Source organism: Falco cherrug, chromosome 17, assembly GCF_023634085.1.
Source record: "Falco cherrug isolate bFalChe1 chromosome 17, bFalChe1.pri, whole genome shotgun sequence".
Taxonomy (NCBI): Eukaryota; Metazoa; Chordata; class Aves; order Falconiformes; family Falconidae; genus Falco; species Falco cherrug.
The window spans coordinates 69,849-88,662 of record NC_073713.1 but is presented as its reverse complement, the minus strand read 5'-3'; positions in this window follow the sequence as shown (position 1 = coordinate 88,662).

Genomic DNA, 18,814 nt, shown 5'->3' with positions numbered 1-18,814 from the left:
AGGGGGTGAGAGAGAAAAAAGGGAGGAAGGCAAAAGGATGCGAGAAGAGGAAGAGAAGGGTAGAAAGAGGGAGGGAGAAGATCAGAGGATGATATCAGACTAAAAAGGAATGTTCTTAGCACCAGGAAACAAATAAAAGACCAAATCACAGCAACTCTGGTGACACACTATGAACTTGATTTCTTATCAAATAAAAAGGCTTCCACATTTTCCAGGGTCATTTTTTTAATTAATTCATTCAGTTAGATTTTCCTCGTTCTTCCCCGCCCACCCCACCCCCCTCCGCCCCTTTTCTTTTTTTTTATCCTTAACTGCTGAGAAAGGCAAATGCTTAAGGGAGAAAGGACTATCCATTTCTTCAGATTCCTTTGACTGGGAATTATGAGAGAGGTAGAGCTTCCTCTTTTTATTTTTATGTATCTAAAAACAATAAATAAATTTTGCATTTAGTGGTGAAAAATAAAATACCATGATGTGAGAGCAGACAGCTCAGCCTTTCTCCATTTGCCTTTTCTTTCTTCGTAGCCCCACTCCATAAGGTAGTGGTCGAATAAAATTTTCAGTCAATCCCATCAGTCATTCCTGAATCCATTCCAAGGTTCCCCCTCCACCCTGACTCCTTCCACCTCCCCCTCCTCCCAACTCTGGCTATACTTGTCTTAACAAATCATTTTTGTAGGACCAGCAACTGGCTTATGCAGAGGCTGCACAAATAACCCAGGCACTGCCGACAAACTGTCAGGGGAGGAAGACCTTTAGTGGATTTGGTGGTGTTTTTTCTTTTGTTTGTTTTTTGTTTTTCTTTTATTTGTAATAACATTTCTGTTCTGGGATGCCCTCCTCTGTGCTTTCCCCCAGCTACTCCAACCTCAAGCTGACCACACTGATTTTGCCTGAAGCTTCAGTGGAGTGCAGACCATGCTGGGAATTGCATCACATAAAATTATCCTTTTAGCAGTGTGTGGTGGCACGGTGGGATCCCTTCAGTACGCAGCAGCCTCACCCAGCCTCAATGAAACATCTTCCTTTGTGCTTTATGCCTGAGAATGGGTTTTCTGGACACGTGCAAAAGGTGCTGCTGTTTGCCCCCTCCACATCTCACTGTACCCACACAGACTTAGTGCTTCCTAAGGCTGAGGAGAAGGGAAAATTACCTGGGGAATGACTACAGTTTTCTTTGTTAGCCGCAGGATGCTCTGTTTATTGGGTTGGGGAGGGGAGGACAGTCGTTAAACTAACTACCTGCAGGGTTTGGGGGATGGGGGGGCGGGGGGGGGGGGGGGGGGGCGTAGCTGCTGAAAGTCTGGCTGGACCCCAACCAAATCAGCAGGTGACACAACTCTCGGCCGAGCCTCACGCTGGAGAAGGCTGTTGCCAACCCAATGCTGGCCACCGGCTGTGCTGAGTGCCAATGAGAGCCCCGTGGCAAACACAGTGCCTGCAGCAGCAGGGACGCCAGGCCACACAGACTGGCTGTCTGCCTCCCACAAGGAAAACGATGGCTATTTTAAACAGCACAAGCTATTTAAAACTGTAGTGCTAAAATAGCTCTGGACGTGCAGAAAAATGCCCAGGTGAAGCCTCTGGAAACTGCTGATAATGGTGACGTTCCTACACAAGGTGTATTCAGAGTTTTTCTCTGAATAACCAAGGTTTTTCTTGGTTATTGTTCTGTTAGACATTTGAACCCATCAATTAAAATTAATTTTAAGATTCTGTAGTCAGAGTCCAAAGTCCTCTGAGGTACCAAGTGATTTTGTGGCTAGAGCTGTGGAAGACCAAGGTTTAAGTCCCATACCTAATTAATTGGGATGAATTAGGTTCACTCTCTCCTGCTGATGATTCTTCATTGACAATAAATTACACTGTGCATTTTTTTTCATTCTGTCATGCTAAGTTTTTAGCAGACACACTATTCTTCCTCATTTGTCACTTCTATTATAGCACTATCTTAGACACATAGTTGTAGGCAGTTAATCAATCCTGCTGAGCTGTTATGCCTCTTTGCAACATGCTGCAACTCTGAAGAAGATTCCTACATGATTCAAAATCTTCACTATAAAACTTTGGGACTCTTGCTGGTCTATATATTTTCTAATGCTGAAAGTAAAAGCATTTCCTAGTGCCATTTTCCCCCTAAGAACAGCTCTTTGTCAAAGAAAAATCACTCCTTACTTTGCTTAGGTGTCAACTCCTGAAATACAGGGACAAAACAAATTCCAGTGTCCCTTCTTCACACAGAAGTCACTCCAAATCCAGAGATCTATTTCTCACATATTGACATTTCTCCAGCTGTGCCCCTCGAAAGGGTTAAATCAATGGCACTTTTGTAGATGAAGAGGACACTGCAGGTGTGAGTGCACTAATTGGATAACTGAACAATGACAGCAAGATTAGAGGATATGGAAAGGGTTTTTTTGCAGTAGATTGAACAATTGCAAGTGCAAGATTCTTGAATAAAGATAAAACCACAATGAATTTTCGTGGCTTGACCGTGCCCCACAACAAAGGCACACAATTCCCACTTGAGCTCAAGGAGAGTTATGCCACCAGCACAGCTAATTCCTTAAATTCCTCATTTGTTTGCCACATCTCTCTAGATATACACAGATAAGAAATCTCCAGATCCGTATTAGGTTCTGCTGACCAGCATTGCTTTGGGCTGTGAGCCCAACCCAAACTCCAGCTGAGAAGGGACCTGAATATTGGAGCCATGATGGAACAGCACATCCAAAGTTTTCAGCCAAAACACAGGAGAAAAAAAACCAACAACCAACAAGAAAAAAAAAACAAAACAAAAAAAAGTGCCAAGGAAACAAAGGAAAATATTATTATTACAAGCAGGTAGGCAAAAATGACAGTAGTGAAAGATAAAAATAAAGTCCCTGACTATGGTTCAGTCGAAGTTCCTTCCCTGAAGCCTGGCTCTACTAATGTAATAACCACAACAAGAGCAACATAATTCAGAACACTCGTAGTAACCACCAATGGCCCTCTGAGCTTTCAGCAAGGTGTGAAAGAGGCAGGCAAATGCAAAGCAGGAGCTAATGCTACAGCAACACCCTAACTTTAGGCACAAAAAGGAAGAGGACAATTTAGAACAAGAGGTTTCTTATTCTCAGTACAAGGCACACTAAATTTGATCACCAAGGGATTCAGTAGAGCCTCCAACAAAACTCTAAGTAGGAAAACATCCACCAAAGGTCAGTCTGAGCCTTGTGAATCTGAACAGGAGAGTGGGGATGGACTACAGAGCATTCCCCCTACCCTCATGATTATAATTTTGATGCCTCCATTCTGCAGAGGTAGCCAGCTTAGGTACAGACAGGTGAAACTGTATGAGACAAAGTCATGAGAGGGGTCCTCATTACAAAATTAATGGTTTTTAACTTCAGGTGAGTATTAAATGGAACAATGCAGACCTCACACAGTATTTGTTTGTTATAGCTAACAGGGAATGAATATCAGAGACTTTTAGAGTAGGAATAGCAAAGAACTTCCAGTGAAATTAAAAACATAAATGTCTTTCTGATATCAATTTCAGATTGTGCTCCCCACCACACCCCCCCCCCCCCAGCCTTCCTGAAAATTAGTTTATAAGCTTCTGCCACCAGATTTCCAAGATAGCTTCCTGTAAGACGACTGGAGACATATGCCATCAGCACCTGAATATTACTTTGTTGTTAGGGTCCAGCCATATGTTTCCTATTTAAAAAAAAATTCTTTATATCACAGGAAGCCACTTTTTATAGCAACAATAGCAGAGGTTCTTGTAACCATTTCACCCATAGAGGGAAAAATAATGACTAACCACCAACTATAGCAGCTTTATCAAAGTCACAAGTGTAACCTGTTTGATTCTTCATATTCAACAACTCTTATGTTCTGATTAATTTATTCAGTGAAATGGTGCTATTGCACAGCAGCCAGGGGAAATTAAAAGACTTCAGGATATGAACAACATGTTGGAATAGCATCAGCTTCCTCAGTCACTGTGCCTCCTGCCTGAAACTAAAACTGAGCTTTGCACAGGGACAGAAAACTTCAAACCTGACGGAACATCTGGCTCTGACAAGGGGACAACTCTCCATCATGAAAACTGAGACCCAGTAACTTGAATAGAGTTTCCAAAATAGTATTAACAATACTTTCTGATACTACACACAACCATAACATGGAGTATCTGGCATGGAAGGCAGAGGGAGTTTGCCAAAACTATTACATTTTTCATTTGAAAAGGAAATTTTCTTTCAAACAACATTATTTGCAATGTCAGTGATTTTCCTCCTGAAAAACATCCAAGGTACATTTCAATTTGATAGACCACTGCATCATGCCATGCCTGAGACAGAAGGCTGGGGAGCATCATGGGAGAGGGACCAAAGTATCTCCCATGTAAAAAGGGACCAAGAAGCAGTGCAATTACAACTCATAAGACACCGTGATGTTATATTTCTGGAACCTAAATCATCTGGGTTTCCAACTACAATATTTAGTGTTTGATTTCCAGCAGGAACAAAAAAAATTTTTTTCTTCCTCAGAAGCTTTTCTGGAAAAGCTCCACATCCCATTCCTCCTTTGCCAGCTGGCCAAGTATACAGAAACATGGCACTAGGCAGCAGTTGCTTGTGGGTATTTATTTCCCTTAGATATTGAGGTAGACATTTGATGCATCTCTTGACAGAAATGGAAAGTGTAAAAGGTTTTAAGAAAAAGTGACAATGATAAGGAAGGCTTTCAAAAAATGGAAGTTTCAATATTTCAGTGTTTTCAAGGTGTTCTGGTGGTGGCAGGTGCATCTTCCATCTACTTTATGAGAAGAAATGTATCTGAGTCTCAAAATCTGCTTTGTGCGAAACAACTTTATTTCACTTTTCACTCAATTACAGCTGGGATTTTTCAGTCGCCAATGTCAGAAAATTTCCAGTCAGACATAGCAGAGTGCTAAAGCTGGTTTGTCATTGAATTTAGGTTGTCACAACATGTATTTGAATTTGAGTTGAAATTCTCATGATATTTTTAGGAAAATGAAAATATATGACAAACTCTGCCTTGTTCTGAATGTAAGCATTTTAGGTTTTATACTCCAATCTAAATTTTCTCCTGAGGAGTAAAGTACTGCTCTTTGTGTATTACTCTGAGCACACACTGTCTATCCTGGTCTGGACACACTGTAATTCATAGTGGCTGTCTGAAATCCCCACAAATTCAGAGCTGGACCAAAGATACCCTTTCCCTCAGAGCTTTGGCTGAGCTTCTCTCAAGATATTTTGATGTTTCAAGTCCTAGATGAAATCACACAACTCCCAAATGTGTGAAAAATTAGCAAACAAATACTTAGGGTTTATAAAAAATAAAATTATTTTTCTGCCAAATAGATATTTTGGACAAAGATTCTGGTTGGCTGCAGGTGTGTGTGAAGTGGTTCAAACTCCCATCTGCATTAGAGACAGTAATGGGATGTGATAGGAGTACAGACGCAACACAGCAAAGGCAGCTCTCCCTCGCTTGTGCTATTGTCTTTCAGCCTCTGGGAGCTCTGCCTGCATCTGGCAGAAAAGTTGATCAACTTGGGGTAGCTAATCAGGCTGCTGCAATTTCCGGCCCTTTCTTTCCCAGATTCCTCAGATCAAAGTTCAAGTCCCAGAATTATTATTCCCCGAATGCTTAATGAGCTCCAACTGAGGGACACCAAAGGCAAAGCTAAAACATTGACCATGCACTTCACTGAGTTTGGCCAATGTGGCTAAAAACAAGAGGGTGGGATCCATAGCATGTAAAATCACAATATACAGATTTGTATTTTAATCCAATTAAGATTCCTACGCATGCGCAGGGACAGCAAAGGGCTTCAGTCACTTTGTAAAGAGATGTCTGCTTTCCTCATTGTTTTCCCCATATTAAAATTTTGCAAAGGTAGAATTCGCCTTGCCATCAATCAGTTCTAAAGAGCTCTCTTTTGGGAAAATAGCAGAACCCCACAAGCACAAAAGCTTCCTTTAAGACTGAAGTTCAGGATGTTGAAATGCAAAAGTCAGATTTTGCCAGGAGGCACGATTTCTGAAGCCAGATGAATCCACCTCAGATTAAGTTATTGAGGATCTTTGAATGGAGAAACATTTCTTTGTTCTGACAAACACTCCCCGAGTTTTTTATTCACAAATGTGACCCCTAGGAAAGCCAGCCAAGATTCTTTCACATTATCAGGTCAGAATGTTCAGGGCCCAATTATTTTAATAGTTACAAAACCCTGTCCAACAATGTTTCAGTACGCCAGTAAGAATAGTATTCAGGGACTTAACAAGTCACTCTAACATCTGGCATGTTCTTCGAGAAGACTAAACACATGGAGAGTTTTGCTGCAAAAGTCAATGGAAAGGAATGATAATTGCTCATTAGAATGCCTCCTCCACAGGTTATTTTTAACTTCCCCTACTCTTTCTAATCATGGTGCATGCATCAGATGATACTGAAAAGGGTCAGTGCATAGGCTTCTGCTCTCCAAAAACACACTTGTAACAAAGCCTTTTCATGAAGCTGAAGATTCTACACATGCTACACTGGTGGCACCTGTTTTGTTTTTAGACTACAAGCAGGGGCCCAAACAAAATACTCCCAAAGCTCCGTGCCCTCAGCTAGCAATCCAGACTGCAAAGGCAAAGACACTGAATATAAAAATCAAGAGCTTTAATCTGTGATGAAGACGATAATTTTATCTCTCCTTCAGCTTTAAGAAGGCTATACATGGGAAGAATCTGGGATACCCAAATGCAAATGCATTAGAAGACATAAGACATGGAGAATAAGGACAGAGTCCTAGTATCAGGAGCCCGGTGTCAACAAAACAGTAAAGCAGAAACCACTAAACGTCAAATGAAGCAAAACAGCTATTCATGTACTTTTGAAGGAAGAAAAATTCTTGCTGAATTTTCACAGTGTATTTCACTTCATGTTTTGAAGATGGGGGGCTGTAGGTCCTTTGAATTCTTAAAATCAGTGTTACCAGAGCATACCCACAAGCAAGTATGCAGAGAAGAGACAGCAAACTTGTCAGGTCTGCACACTGCACTTGAAAGGATGGGCTGTATTAGCCTAGCTTGGCAGGGACACCTTTATATCCCTAGCTGTGTCACCTCTGACTCTCAGCCAGTGCAATGCAAAGACATCTCAGCTCAGCCCTGTCTAAATGAGTTCAGATCTTTTTGCTGAACCCACCACCATAGCATCTAAGCCTTTGTAAGTGACACAAAAACTATTTGCATGGGTCATCCCACTTCCTCTCAGTCTAGTTATGTAATTATTTTTTTTTATGGGGGTTCAGCAGAGCATTAGGAAAAAGGGGAGATTCTTTGTGGTGTAACATCAAAGACTGCATACAAGGAATCTTGCTCTGAAGCCTCTCACCAGGAAAAGCCAAACAAATTAAACCTCACATCAGACAGAAGACAGCAAAGGCAATGGACCTAGAGGCACAAGGAAAGCTTAAATCCAACAGTTTATGGCCAAGACTCAGGAGGCTGTATCCTTATTTAAGGCTTTTTAAAACAGCAAAAAGCTGTTTGAAGAGGAACTGAAGGACATGCTCATAATGAGCTGTAATTTGTTTATCTGTCTGTTTTTAATGAAGGAACCACAGAGCCTACTGAAGAATATTTGAGTTTCACTTCTGTCATTGTCCCAACCATTCTCTAAAAGCACTGCGACCACATCAAATAACTGCCAGAGCTCCCTAGGAATGGGCCTTAAAACATATTTCAGAGCACTGAGCCCTGGGGGAAGGCAGTGGCTGGATGCTCCTGGAATGCAAATCTTTCAGCAAGGAGACACAATCCTGACAGTAGCCCTGCGAGCATCCCTCATGCCTCCTGCACCAACCTGCCCCCGGACCACCCTGGAAGGATAAATTGCAGGCAGAGGAATCGAGATGAGGCATAGAGGGCCTTTCAGCCTTGATAACTGGAGCAAAGCTGCCAACAAGCTGGCCACCTGTGCAGCAGCCGCATGTGCCGGGATGTTGGACACCCTCCACTCCAGCTGGCCCACGTCTGCCAAACCACTTCACCTCGACCAAACAGCTGTCAGAGGCTGCAAGGAAATACTTTGGGCCAAAACCAAGGCAGTGATTTGGAGGTGAAAGCCTGCAGCTCTTCGGATCAATCCAGACCTGAGCCATCTAGCGTCTGTTCCCAGCTGCGTGCCTGCACAAAGGCATGCAAGCCGGGTTGCGCTCCTTTTGCAATTTTTCTTTCACACTTGCAACAAATTCCCGTTCCTCCCAGGAACACATTCTTCACTAGCACCTTGTTTTGTGGAACACAGAAGTAAACCAGGGTGGCAAACTACCCAGAAGTGCCCAAGACGAATTAACCCTCCCTCCTGGGTCAGGTTTTCCTCCAAGGCCGTGCTTTTTGCAGCTACATTCGCGGTGCAACACTGACCTCCTGTGGCTGCTGCTCCTCAGCCACCACCCAGAGCAGCGAGTAGGAGGCTCTTCCCTTCTCCTCCGGCCAGCTGACTGTTCATGCTACCTGGGCAAAAAAGGATGAAAAACTCCTTCTGTGCACATCTCTCTACTTGTATTATCTTCCATGTGCCTATCACTCGAGAGAGGATGAAGGAAAGCTTGCCTTCACTCAACTCCTGGCATCAGTCCCAAAAGAAAAACTACCTTTAGGACATAAACCTACTCCCTGACAGAGGAACAAAGACATGTATTCTACACAATAAGGCTTGCACTGTGCAGAGCCCTGGTACAGTCATCTACAAACAGAATTCCATCCATATTTCAGTGGCAATGTTAAAGTAATTTCTGTTTTTTCTCATGACTGCCTAAACTGAAGAAGAAATGGCAGCTTGCCTGTGTTAGAAGGGGGTCTTGGGGAAGCCAGGATGTACAGTCATTCCCATAGATACTGCTCTTAGCAATAGAGTGGGAAGGAGCTTGTTCGGGTTTTTATGGTTGTCACAGCTACCAGCTGTTGAAACAACGTCCACAGTGTGTTTTCCCTTCCTGCAAGCTTATGCTTTTATACCACAGGCAATATGAAAATCTCTTCTGGGAGAGAAATGCAGATTGTCCATGAGTTTCCACCTGAGAAATCATGCTGACCTGCTGTACAGCTGAGAAATCACAGAAACAAGGAATCCCACAGCAAATTCAAGTGCTTTTTAAAAGGTCACCATGGTAAAGACTGTCAAGATCTGTCCTACTCAAAAAATGTCTGGCCTGCGTTCATGGTATTACCTGCCTTAGTTTGGCAAGCAGGCTTGTTTTCTGTTTTCTGGCTGGTATTATCACAGAGCGCATTGGGAGAGGGGACAACCTCTTGGCAGAAGACTAATACCCCATACAACAGTCACAAGACACATGACTCTTCAAGAGCCCAAGATGAGGAGGGCTCTGGGATCACCTTGCAGGAGGAAGATGACAGCAGATGCCCCAGGGAATTTCTCCATTTGGGACTATGGTAAACCTGGCTACACAATTGAGCCATGCACAAGCAGGTGACGCTGGCCTCAGCCACACACTTGGATACCCTCTGGGATGCTCAGCAGTACCCAGCCTTGTACTGTCTGACTCTCATGCACACAGGAGCCACACATATGTTCCAAGCAACCACAGTTTGACTATACACAGCATACCATTTCCCGATATCACCAGACACCTTTTGTTGTTGCTGTTCCTGCCTTGTTTCAAATATTTTAGGATCCTCTTTAAAATGGCCTGGCATTAGAAGACTTTTATACTGAACAGCAGCCACACACCACTCAAAGACAAAGAGTTGCCTCCTAGATGCAATGGGAAATCATCAGGGACCACTGTGTCTCACAGAACAAAATTATATCTGTTGGGTTGCATTGCTCTGGGTGACCCCAAAACCTGCCAAAGTGCTGCAGATATGCCTGAGAAGCTGTGCAGAGGGTACACTCAGCTGAGTGGTAACTTGCCATAGTGAAATGACACTTTCTCTGCTGTGCCAGCAGGAAGTGAGAGCGAACAGAACCGCTGCCCTTGCCAGAAGCTGTTAATCAATTGGGTTTTGCCTCTGTTCAGAGCAGTGGCTCCTGCTGAGCTGAGAATTATAAACCTACTTTTTCACTCCCACCTGTCCCCAGCCTGCTCCTCATTTTGAACATTGGGTTGTAAATGATGCATAACCCTTCTGGGCCTTCTGCCTGGGCACAGAAACCTTCCCACATCAAGGGAATTAAAAACTAGGTTAAACACACTCGTCACTCCAGTAAGTTCCTTAAAGCAGATGCAAAAGACTTTTTTTTGGTCACTCATTACAACTTCTCTGACAAGATACCCTGCAAAGGCTGAAGGTGTTCTAACACCGCTGAAACACAGCAGAGAGGGGCTTGTGGTGCCCCATCCAGACAGCCACCTCCACATGTTCTTGTTGGCTTGTTCTCCAACAGCTATCAGCCCTTCCAGAATTTATCAGGGTAAAGCCATAAAAGTCACATAAGAGATTAAACTGACAGTATACCTGAGTGCACACATTCATTACCCTGAATGCTTGATCCTTAACTGAAGATATTGTAGCTCTATCATCCCTAAGGAAAGCTGGATGGCAATACTGATGTTCAGATACGAAGCATCCCAAAGTACAAAGGATGAGGTTACTACATGGAGCATCTTCTCTGGCAGCTCCACATTATTTAAAGACATGGTAGAAGCATTCAGAAGATTCTTTTTTAAAGCTCTGATCTCAAAACATGGTATACATGTCATTGATACACAATTAACTGCATGTGTGCAATGATGGAGACATTGGCAGAATAAATGTACATCTAAAGGAAAAGAAAAGCAAAGAGACATGCCGTGACATGTTATCATTAGGGAGTCATAATTTGATTCCTGTAGTCATACAACAGCTGTCACTAACATCTTGAACACAGACCATGTATTAGAATACCATAGCAAATGCCTTTTCAGGCAAAAGAAAGAGAGGGCATGTTAACTGGGTGAACAGCAGGAAGAATATTTTGACAGCTTGAATGCATTAACCTCCCCGTAGAACGCCCACAATCTTTGCTAGAACTTGGCTTGGTAGATACCTTCCACACACTGGGTGAGGAGTGTAGACTCCAGTAGCTCTGCCGCAGGCACACCTAGAGGCCTCCGCTGGCCAGGGTCTTGTTTTGGTAGGCAGGGGAGATGCATTCACCCATAGACCCTCTAGGATCCACCTCTCCATCTCCACTCTCCCCGCTTTTGCACTTTTAGCTTGCATTCAGAAGGGCCAAAGTGGATGTCTGAGAATGTGAGGATCCTAGACAGGGGGAAGGCTAGCACAGGTTGACCTTAGGCTTAAGAACATATCCTCTAGCCTTGTGTTCAGGAGGAAAGAAGGCATTTTTTACCTTCTAGCTATGACTGTTAACCAACATAGAGGTCTCACCAAAGATGCCTTTTCATTTCATAGTTGCCATTTCAAAACAGAAGTAATTAAGCCTAAGTAACTACATTCCTTATGGTTTCTGCCTCAGTCTTGTGACTTCTGAGAAAGCTACACACTACCATCTTCACCAGGAATCCACCTTCTCTTAGCAATAATATGTCAGCCAATACATTTTAAGAACACTGTTTTCTCACATGGATGAGGTCCTCAAGGGTTAGCATGATAGGGCCACGTTCAGACACCTTGAATGTTTGCCATAAGTAGTTTATCTAAGGCAGACTGATTATTAAAACTTTCAGTGCAGCTTTTCCAGGAGTAGTTCTCATTACAAGGCAGGCTGCAACAACTCATCAATCTTGGGCAAAAGATAATTAATCAGCACCCAGAGCCATTTTTGCAAAAGCAAAGCCTGGTTGAAACAACCCAAAACAAAAGAGGGAAAAAAACCCAAAACAACATGACAGAGCTGTTGGCACTTGCCAGCTCCTCTTGATTAAACTTATTTTCACCTCCAGGTGCATGCACAGGATGAGTTTTGTTAATTAAACCTGCCAGTCAACTCATTATGCATTCAATTTAAAAAGCCTGATGCCTTGATTTTATGCAGCTGGTGGGCTGCACAGTGACAGGCTGTGTTATAGTGCGTAAGTCCTAATAGGGAAGGGGGAAGAGATGCTCCAAAATATGGTTAAGTGCGATATTTGCTAATTGGACAGCCTCTTCAGGTTTTGTCTGTTTGGTTGGTGGGGGTTTTTTTGTTTGTTTGTTTTTTAAATATATTATATGGGGTTGTTTATCAGACATATAACCTGGCTGTGTAAAGTGAGAGTTGAAGTAGTAGAGAGTGGAAGAGTGTGTTCATCTCATTTGGAAATCCATATAGATGCTCAGAATATTCATGATAGACTCTGGCAAGGTTAAGAGATTACAAGAGTGGCACCTAGATGCCATGGTAGTGAATGCTGTGTGAAGAGATTAGACAGAGGCCCTGAAGCTTCTAAAAAATTGTGGGGTTTTAATTTAGATGAAAGATAGCCTTTATTTTTAAGGCATCACACAGAGCTGACAGATCTGGATGCATGCCCTGGCTCTGCTACAAACTCCTTGCATGACCTTGAATAAATCCTAGAGCACCATGCTTTAAAGGTATCTACAGCTATATCTTTCAAATGGCAGCCCTTAGCTACCTCCATGTTCCTCATCCATCCATCAGTAACTGAAGGCTATTGCTTCTGCTATGCCTACCACTTGCTGAGCTATTTATATTCACCTTCCTGAGAAGAGACAATATCTTTTGTTACACACTGCAAGGAAACCTGTTACAATGGATCTCCAATCTCAGATAACAGAGTGAAAACCTGTAACATTTGTGAAAAAAGAATTTGTGGTTGCATGCAACAGTTTTGCAGGTACCTCACACTGACATTTCCAAGCCTGCTTCATGCTGGCCACAAATGTGAGAAACGACCTACAACAGAGGTGACCCATCTGCCATGTTCTGAAGCACAGAATTAATTTCCACCATTTCTGTTGTTTTCTTCAAGTTCACAGGCTTTCAATATAGCTGGTTGTACAGACCATAGGTATACTATTTCAGTATTGTGTTAATGACATCTCTTTATCTAAGACCATGCTCCAGTACTTGTGATAATCTGGGAGCTTTATTTAATGCATACACAATCAACGGAAAGACCTTAGGACATTGGCAATAGCATTGATTTCCTCCTTTTTCTTTTTTTGTGTGCAGTGCTTTATGATTGTGATTTGTCACACCTTTACTGAAATTCTTCAGTTTGTTAGGAATATTTTGTGACTGATGAGGAATGAACCAGAAATTCTGTGGAGCCTTCTGAACTACACCTCTGTCCTAGAGTTGACTATAAGTGTAAGGCACTGAACTTTGATCAAGGAGATCCCTTGAATCTTGTATGTTTTATCAGACCATGAAACAAAGAGAGTTTTGTAATTATTATTGTAACCTTCTTTGCTGTTTGATTTTATGCCCCCTGCAACTGCCCAGATTCAAAAGAATGTCTAAGGACAAAAAAAGATACACCAAATACTTTGTAAATCCAAAAACATATCTTTAGTGACCTGAATGCCATTGTCCACGAACATATGAGAACTGGTTTAAATCCAGAATTACAGTTCCAGACTCCAGGTAAATGTAAATGAACAGTCAAGCCTCTGTGGATTTTTTTTTGTTTGTTTTCTGTTAGCAGCTGTGTCCCTATCATCAAAACTACCACGGCAATACACAGTTGGCAGTAGCTGTTGCAGCTGGTATGGATTTTTTTATTACATTTTTCATTGAGAAATACTAGTTTGTCAGAAAAAAAAATATAATTGTGAAGAACGTTGTGTTGGATATGCTCTATTGGGACCAAATCATGGGATGGAGCATAGTCTCAGGGAGACACTGACCCCTAACCAGCCAAACACCCCTGTGATTGATTCTGTTATTTGGAAAATGCAACACTCAACTTCAGATCTGTTTTCTGACCCAGACTTGGAGCCTTTTGCATCCCAGGTGAGAACCTGGCCCACTGGGCCAGCAGCTGCTTTGTTTGAGGAGTCTCATTTCCCTATGATAGTTTTCTAAAAATCATGGCTTAGTCTCACATCTGGATAGAAGAAAGTGATAAAACCTCAGGATTTTTTAAGCAACCTGTCATTCTTTGATTCCAGACAACCATAGATGTTTATCACCTTTTCCAATAGATGATGTTCACAATAGACATGTGAACAGTTTGTAACACATTCTAACAGACACCACCAGCTACTGCTAAGCAATCTTAAGACAGCATAAATTTTTCCTCCTCAAACTTCCAATACAGGAAAAAGAGTTAGGTTTACATGGAAGATATCTGACCAAAGAATTAAGGTTGTTTCATCTGAAGGCAGCCCAGATCAGATGCTGCATCTGCCCCTCCCAAGAGACAGAATGCAGGCAAACGTGTGCTGGTGTGTACATGGAAGAGATACCATGCACATCAGATCAATAGCCCATCTAGTCCAAGTGTCCTGTATGACCATGGTGTCAGGGAAAAATAGAAGAACAGGATATGTACAGAGAGATCTTTCCATGCTTTGTCTTTCCAGCTGTGGATGCAGACACTTCAGGGATTTTCTCAGACAGAGGTTACACCAGGTTAAAACTGAACTTGCCACCACAAAGGAAATTCAAAGTGAATATAAAATGAAGATAAGAGATAGTCCAAGAGAAGTTGGAAAGACTTTTTCCATCCCATCAATGTAATTGCTGCTGTCTTCTGTTCACATTCATTTGCAAGGATAAAATAGAAAAAGAAAATTACTTGTCTACAATAATATAAATATTATATATATATACACAATAATATAAATATAAGAAAATAATAATAGTTTGCATGTCTATAGTTCCTTCCATCCAGAGATCTCAAAGCACTTTGCAATCACTTATTAATCATCACTCTCAGACCCCTGCAAGGTAGGCAACCAAAGTACAAAGTACTTTGTACATACCTGGAGATGCAAGGAAAACACATGGCACAGTCACAAATAAGCATATAAGGAATCTGACAAAGTCCCTCTCACCAAGTAAGAAACTATATGCCATCAAATGGAAGCAGTCCCACTCTCCTTTACTCCACTGCCAACTAACACCACAATGGGAGGTATATGTCACCTCCTTCAAGCTGGAGCAGCTCAGGGCATGGTCCAAGCTCCAGGAGAATGGTTTTTCAAGGCTGTTCCTGAGGTCCCTGTAAAACACAACACTTCTCTCTGTGCTGCTCATCTCCCATTTGATCTTGTTCTCCACCCTATCAAGTAGAAAGCTGGATGCTGTGCAAGTTTTATGTCACTTTTGCAGTGAAGGGGGGGGGGGGGGGGGCGGGAAACGCTCTGGCTATATGTTCAGCATGCCTTCCCAACAATCAGCCTTCGGGCAACTGAAAATTGAGCACAGGGTCTGAGAAGGGAAAAGCAGGACATGTCCAGCATCTACGTATAAATTTGTCTCGCCCTCTAAAGACCTTACGTTGTTATTTCCGTTCCCTATTCCTGTTGGCAACAATAGAAAATACTAGTTTTAGGACAGATCATGGTTTTGAAACAGTTTCAGATTTATTTTTTTTTTTTAGAAAGCAGAAAAATTGCAGCTTTCTAAAGCTGAGAAGGCAGTGACCTAAGCAGCAAGGAATGATTAACATAACCAGAACAAATTCAGAGTTACTGCATTTTATAATAGTAAATTCTCATTCCTCCAGCTTTTTCCTGTTGAAACACTGTTATTACCCTTATGGTGTGTTGTGTCCAATACGTAACCAGATTAAAAGTGAGCCTGGAAGAAAACTTATCTCTTTTAGCATATTAGAGTAAATGAAATAATAATTGTTCCCTTACTATTCTGACTTGTAAATCCAAGAACTGTAATAATAATTTACATGTATTAAATTAGGACTCAATATCTACCAGGTAGGAGATAATCCCACTCGGAGTCAAGACACAAAGAGTTGGCCACTGTACACAACACTACATCCTCTATGCACTCTGCTGGGTAGGAAATATGCCAAATTTGCAAGTGTTACTGAGCCATTAGCAGAGCAGAGACACTTTGGAAAGCACACAGCTGAACTAGGAGCTTCAGTTCTGTTCTCAGAATGTCTTGAGACCTTGCAGTTCATGTTACTATCCAGTGATAGTGGTGTCCTTAACATGCATTTCGAAGTGAAGCTGTACTCCTAACCCACAGCCACCTATAAGACAGTCACTACCCTCAACTCTTGTACCACACTGATTATGCAGTTTCTTCTATCTAAACCCTTCTACTGATCCTCAAACCAGATGTCCCTTTACTACAAACTGCCTTCTTTGGCCTAGTAGCTAAACGTGTCAACAAAATTTCTTACAAAATATCTTGCTCTCTACTGAGGTCTGAAATTTATTTCTCCCTCCTGGCAGATGGCAGAGCTGCCATACAATTCACATCTTGGCACTGCTACAGGCTGGCCCTGCCAGGGGTTTCCTGGAGCACAGGACCATTACAAGCTTCACAGAGAAGTTTAGAGGGAGTCAGTGATGCAGAAGATAAGGAGGAGCCTTCAGGTCTCAGATGTCAGTTCCATAATGGTATTGAAAAATACCAAACAATGTTGAAGTCAGATAGGTATCTCAGACATTAAGCACAGTTGTGGCACCCCCAAGAAAGCAAGGCTGATTTTGTGCCAGCATTTTAATACCTCATGTCAGATCCAAGTGAATTTGCTTAACAATTAAGAAAACCATTTTATTCTTATTCTCATATATGCCATAGAATCTGCTATATCGCATCCTGAAGAGTCCCCTTGTGCCATTTAAAACTGCAACATGAATAAGACCTTAGCATTAGCTTTTCAAGGAAGGGAGCTTCTCCATGTGAGAAATTGTTGTTCTGGCAAAGGAGCGAGGAAGGGGAAAGACTTCTCCAATCCATCACACTAGGGAGAACATGCAGCACTGATACAAAAACCAGCCCAGGAACAGCTACCTTGTCCTCTCCCCTTTCTGTCCTTCACTAGGGTCTCCTGGGACTTACTAGCTCCTCCTCAACAAGCCGCATACTTGTAGTAAATAAACAGGACTGTCATGTCACACATGACATCTACCAAGGCCAAGGGAGCATCAGAGCTCAGCTGCACTTCTTTCACAGTTGGGCAGAGGTCAGCAACATGGAAAGGTTTCCACACACCCTGCTTGTTCACCCTCTTGGCCAAAATCCAGGAGTCTCGGCCTCATGGTCGCAGTTCTCATCTCCCCTGCAAGCAGGAGGGCAGGGAAAGACATGTAATACGCTTTTCATGTCTACAGTAAGTCCCTGTTTTCCTCACCTTGTCTTGCCTTCCACTCTGAGGCACAGCAAACCCTTATTTCTTCAAAAGCAGAACACATACAAATGTGGTACACACCAGAGTGTTGCCACCCTGGCAAGGTTATAACCACAGCCACCAAGAATTTGCCATTTGAACATTCTTGATTAAAAAATCCACCCGAGAGAACTCTTCCTTAGAAATGTGTTGGGTTTCAGATTGACATGTTTTCTATTCTTTAAGTTTTGTTTTGTTCTTTCCCATTGCTGAATGCCTATCCTCTTAACCCCATGCTCTCACCTAGAAAACCTTGACATTTTCCAAGCTGCTCTTTTTGTAATCTCATTCTGCAAAAAATGTGTCCTATTCACTCACTGCTTCCTTTCAATAACTAATGTTTAATCTATTTCTCTGTGTGAGAAGTAACTTTCTCTGTGTATTTAACATGTACAAGTATTGCTCAAACAGCCAGAAGGCAAAACTAAGATTAGGGGCCGAGAGCTGCACTAGGTAAGTTGAATGCTAGAATTAAAACACAACTTCAGGCTCAATACATAGCATACCCACTAGATGGGGCAAAAAGCTATATTATGTTTAAAAAAGCTCTCCAGGTGCTCCTTTCACCACAGTCTCACCTGCCCATAAGACTAAGGAGAAGGCCAGGGCAGAAAGAGCTCTGGGTGCTAAACTGCTTTTTGTGCTTCTAAAACTGCTCCAGACTGAGGCAGCCCAGTGCCTTGGCTGTGCTCCCGTACCCCCCACATCCATGCTGACCTGCCAGGCCTGAACGACTACAGCTTGGAATTAAATAACCTGGCCAAACCCAGCCTCCATGTTAAAGCTGTCACTTAGGAAAGGGATCCTCCAATGAGGCTGATGCATGGGGGCTCCTTTGCACTGCTGTGACATTGCCGAGGAAGGAGGGACATGATCTTTTGAAGAAGTGTAGGTCCACAACAAATTGCTGCCCCAACTGACAACTTTGTTATAAATGCCATGAACACCACCCAAACCCTTGGCTCCAAAGAAGCTGAAAGTAGCTGGGGGAAACTAAAGGACCTCAACTCATCCCCTGCCTAACATTTCCCTCCCTCACAAACATTTTACATAGCTTGATGGGGCAAGTCATTTGCTGAGCTTGGACTGTTGCCTTCATTTTAAGGCCCTGCTGCTTTGGTAATATGAAAGCCTTTTGTCTAGAAAATGTTGGTGTTGGGAAATGTTTTTAGGCTGGGCTTCATGCTCAGCTGCAGCGTGTATGGAGTAACTCTCTTCACGCCCAGGGGAACTATACTGATGACCCTGGTTGAGGGTCTCAGTATGATCCGCTTCATAAGCAATTGCTCCGGAAGCTGCATTTCTCCCCCTTCAGCATCACAGCTGTCCTATATTTGCCTTTCACAAAGTGATCACGATACTCTAGTCAGAGCAACTTCAGGTACAGAATAGGAACAGGTTACATATATTCACTAACACGCTGCCAAAGCAAGCAACCTCCTCCAGGTTTCATACTTGCAGGACACAGGAATTCACACACAACAATGTCAACAAATGATGCAATGACTCAGTGAGGCCACA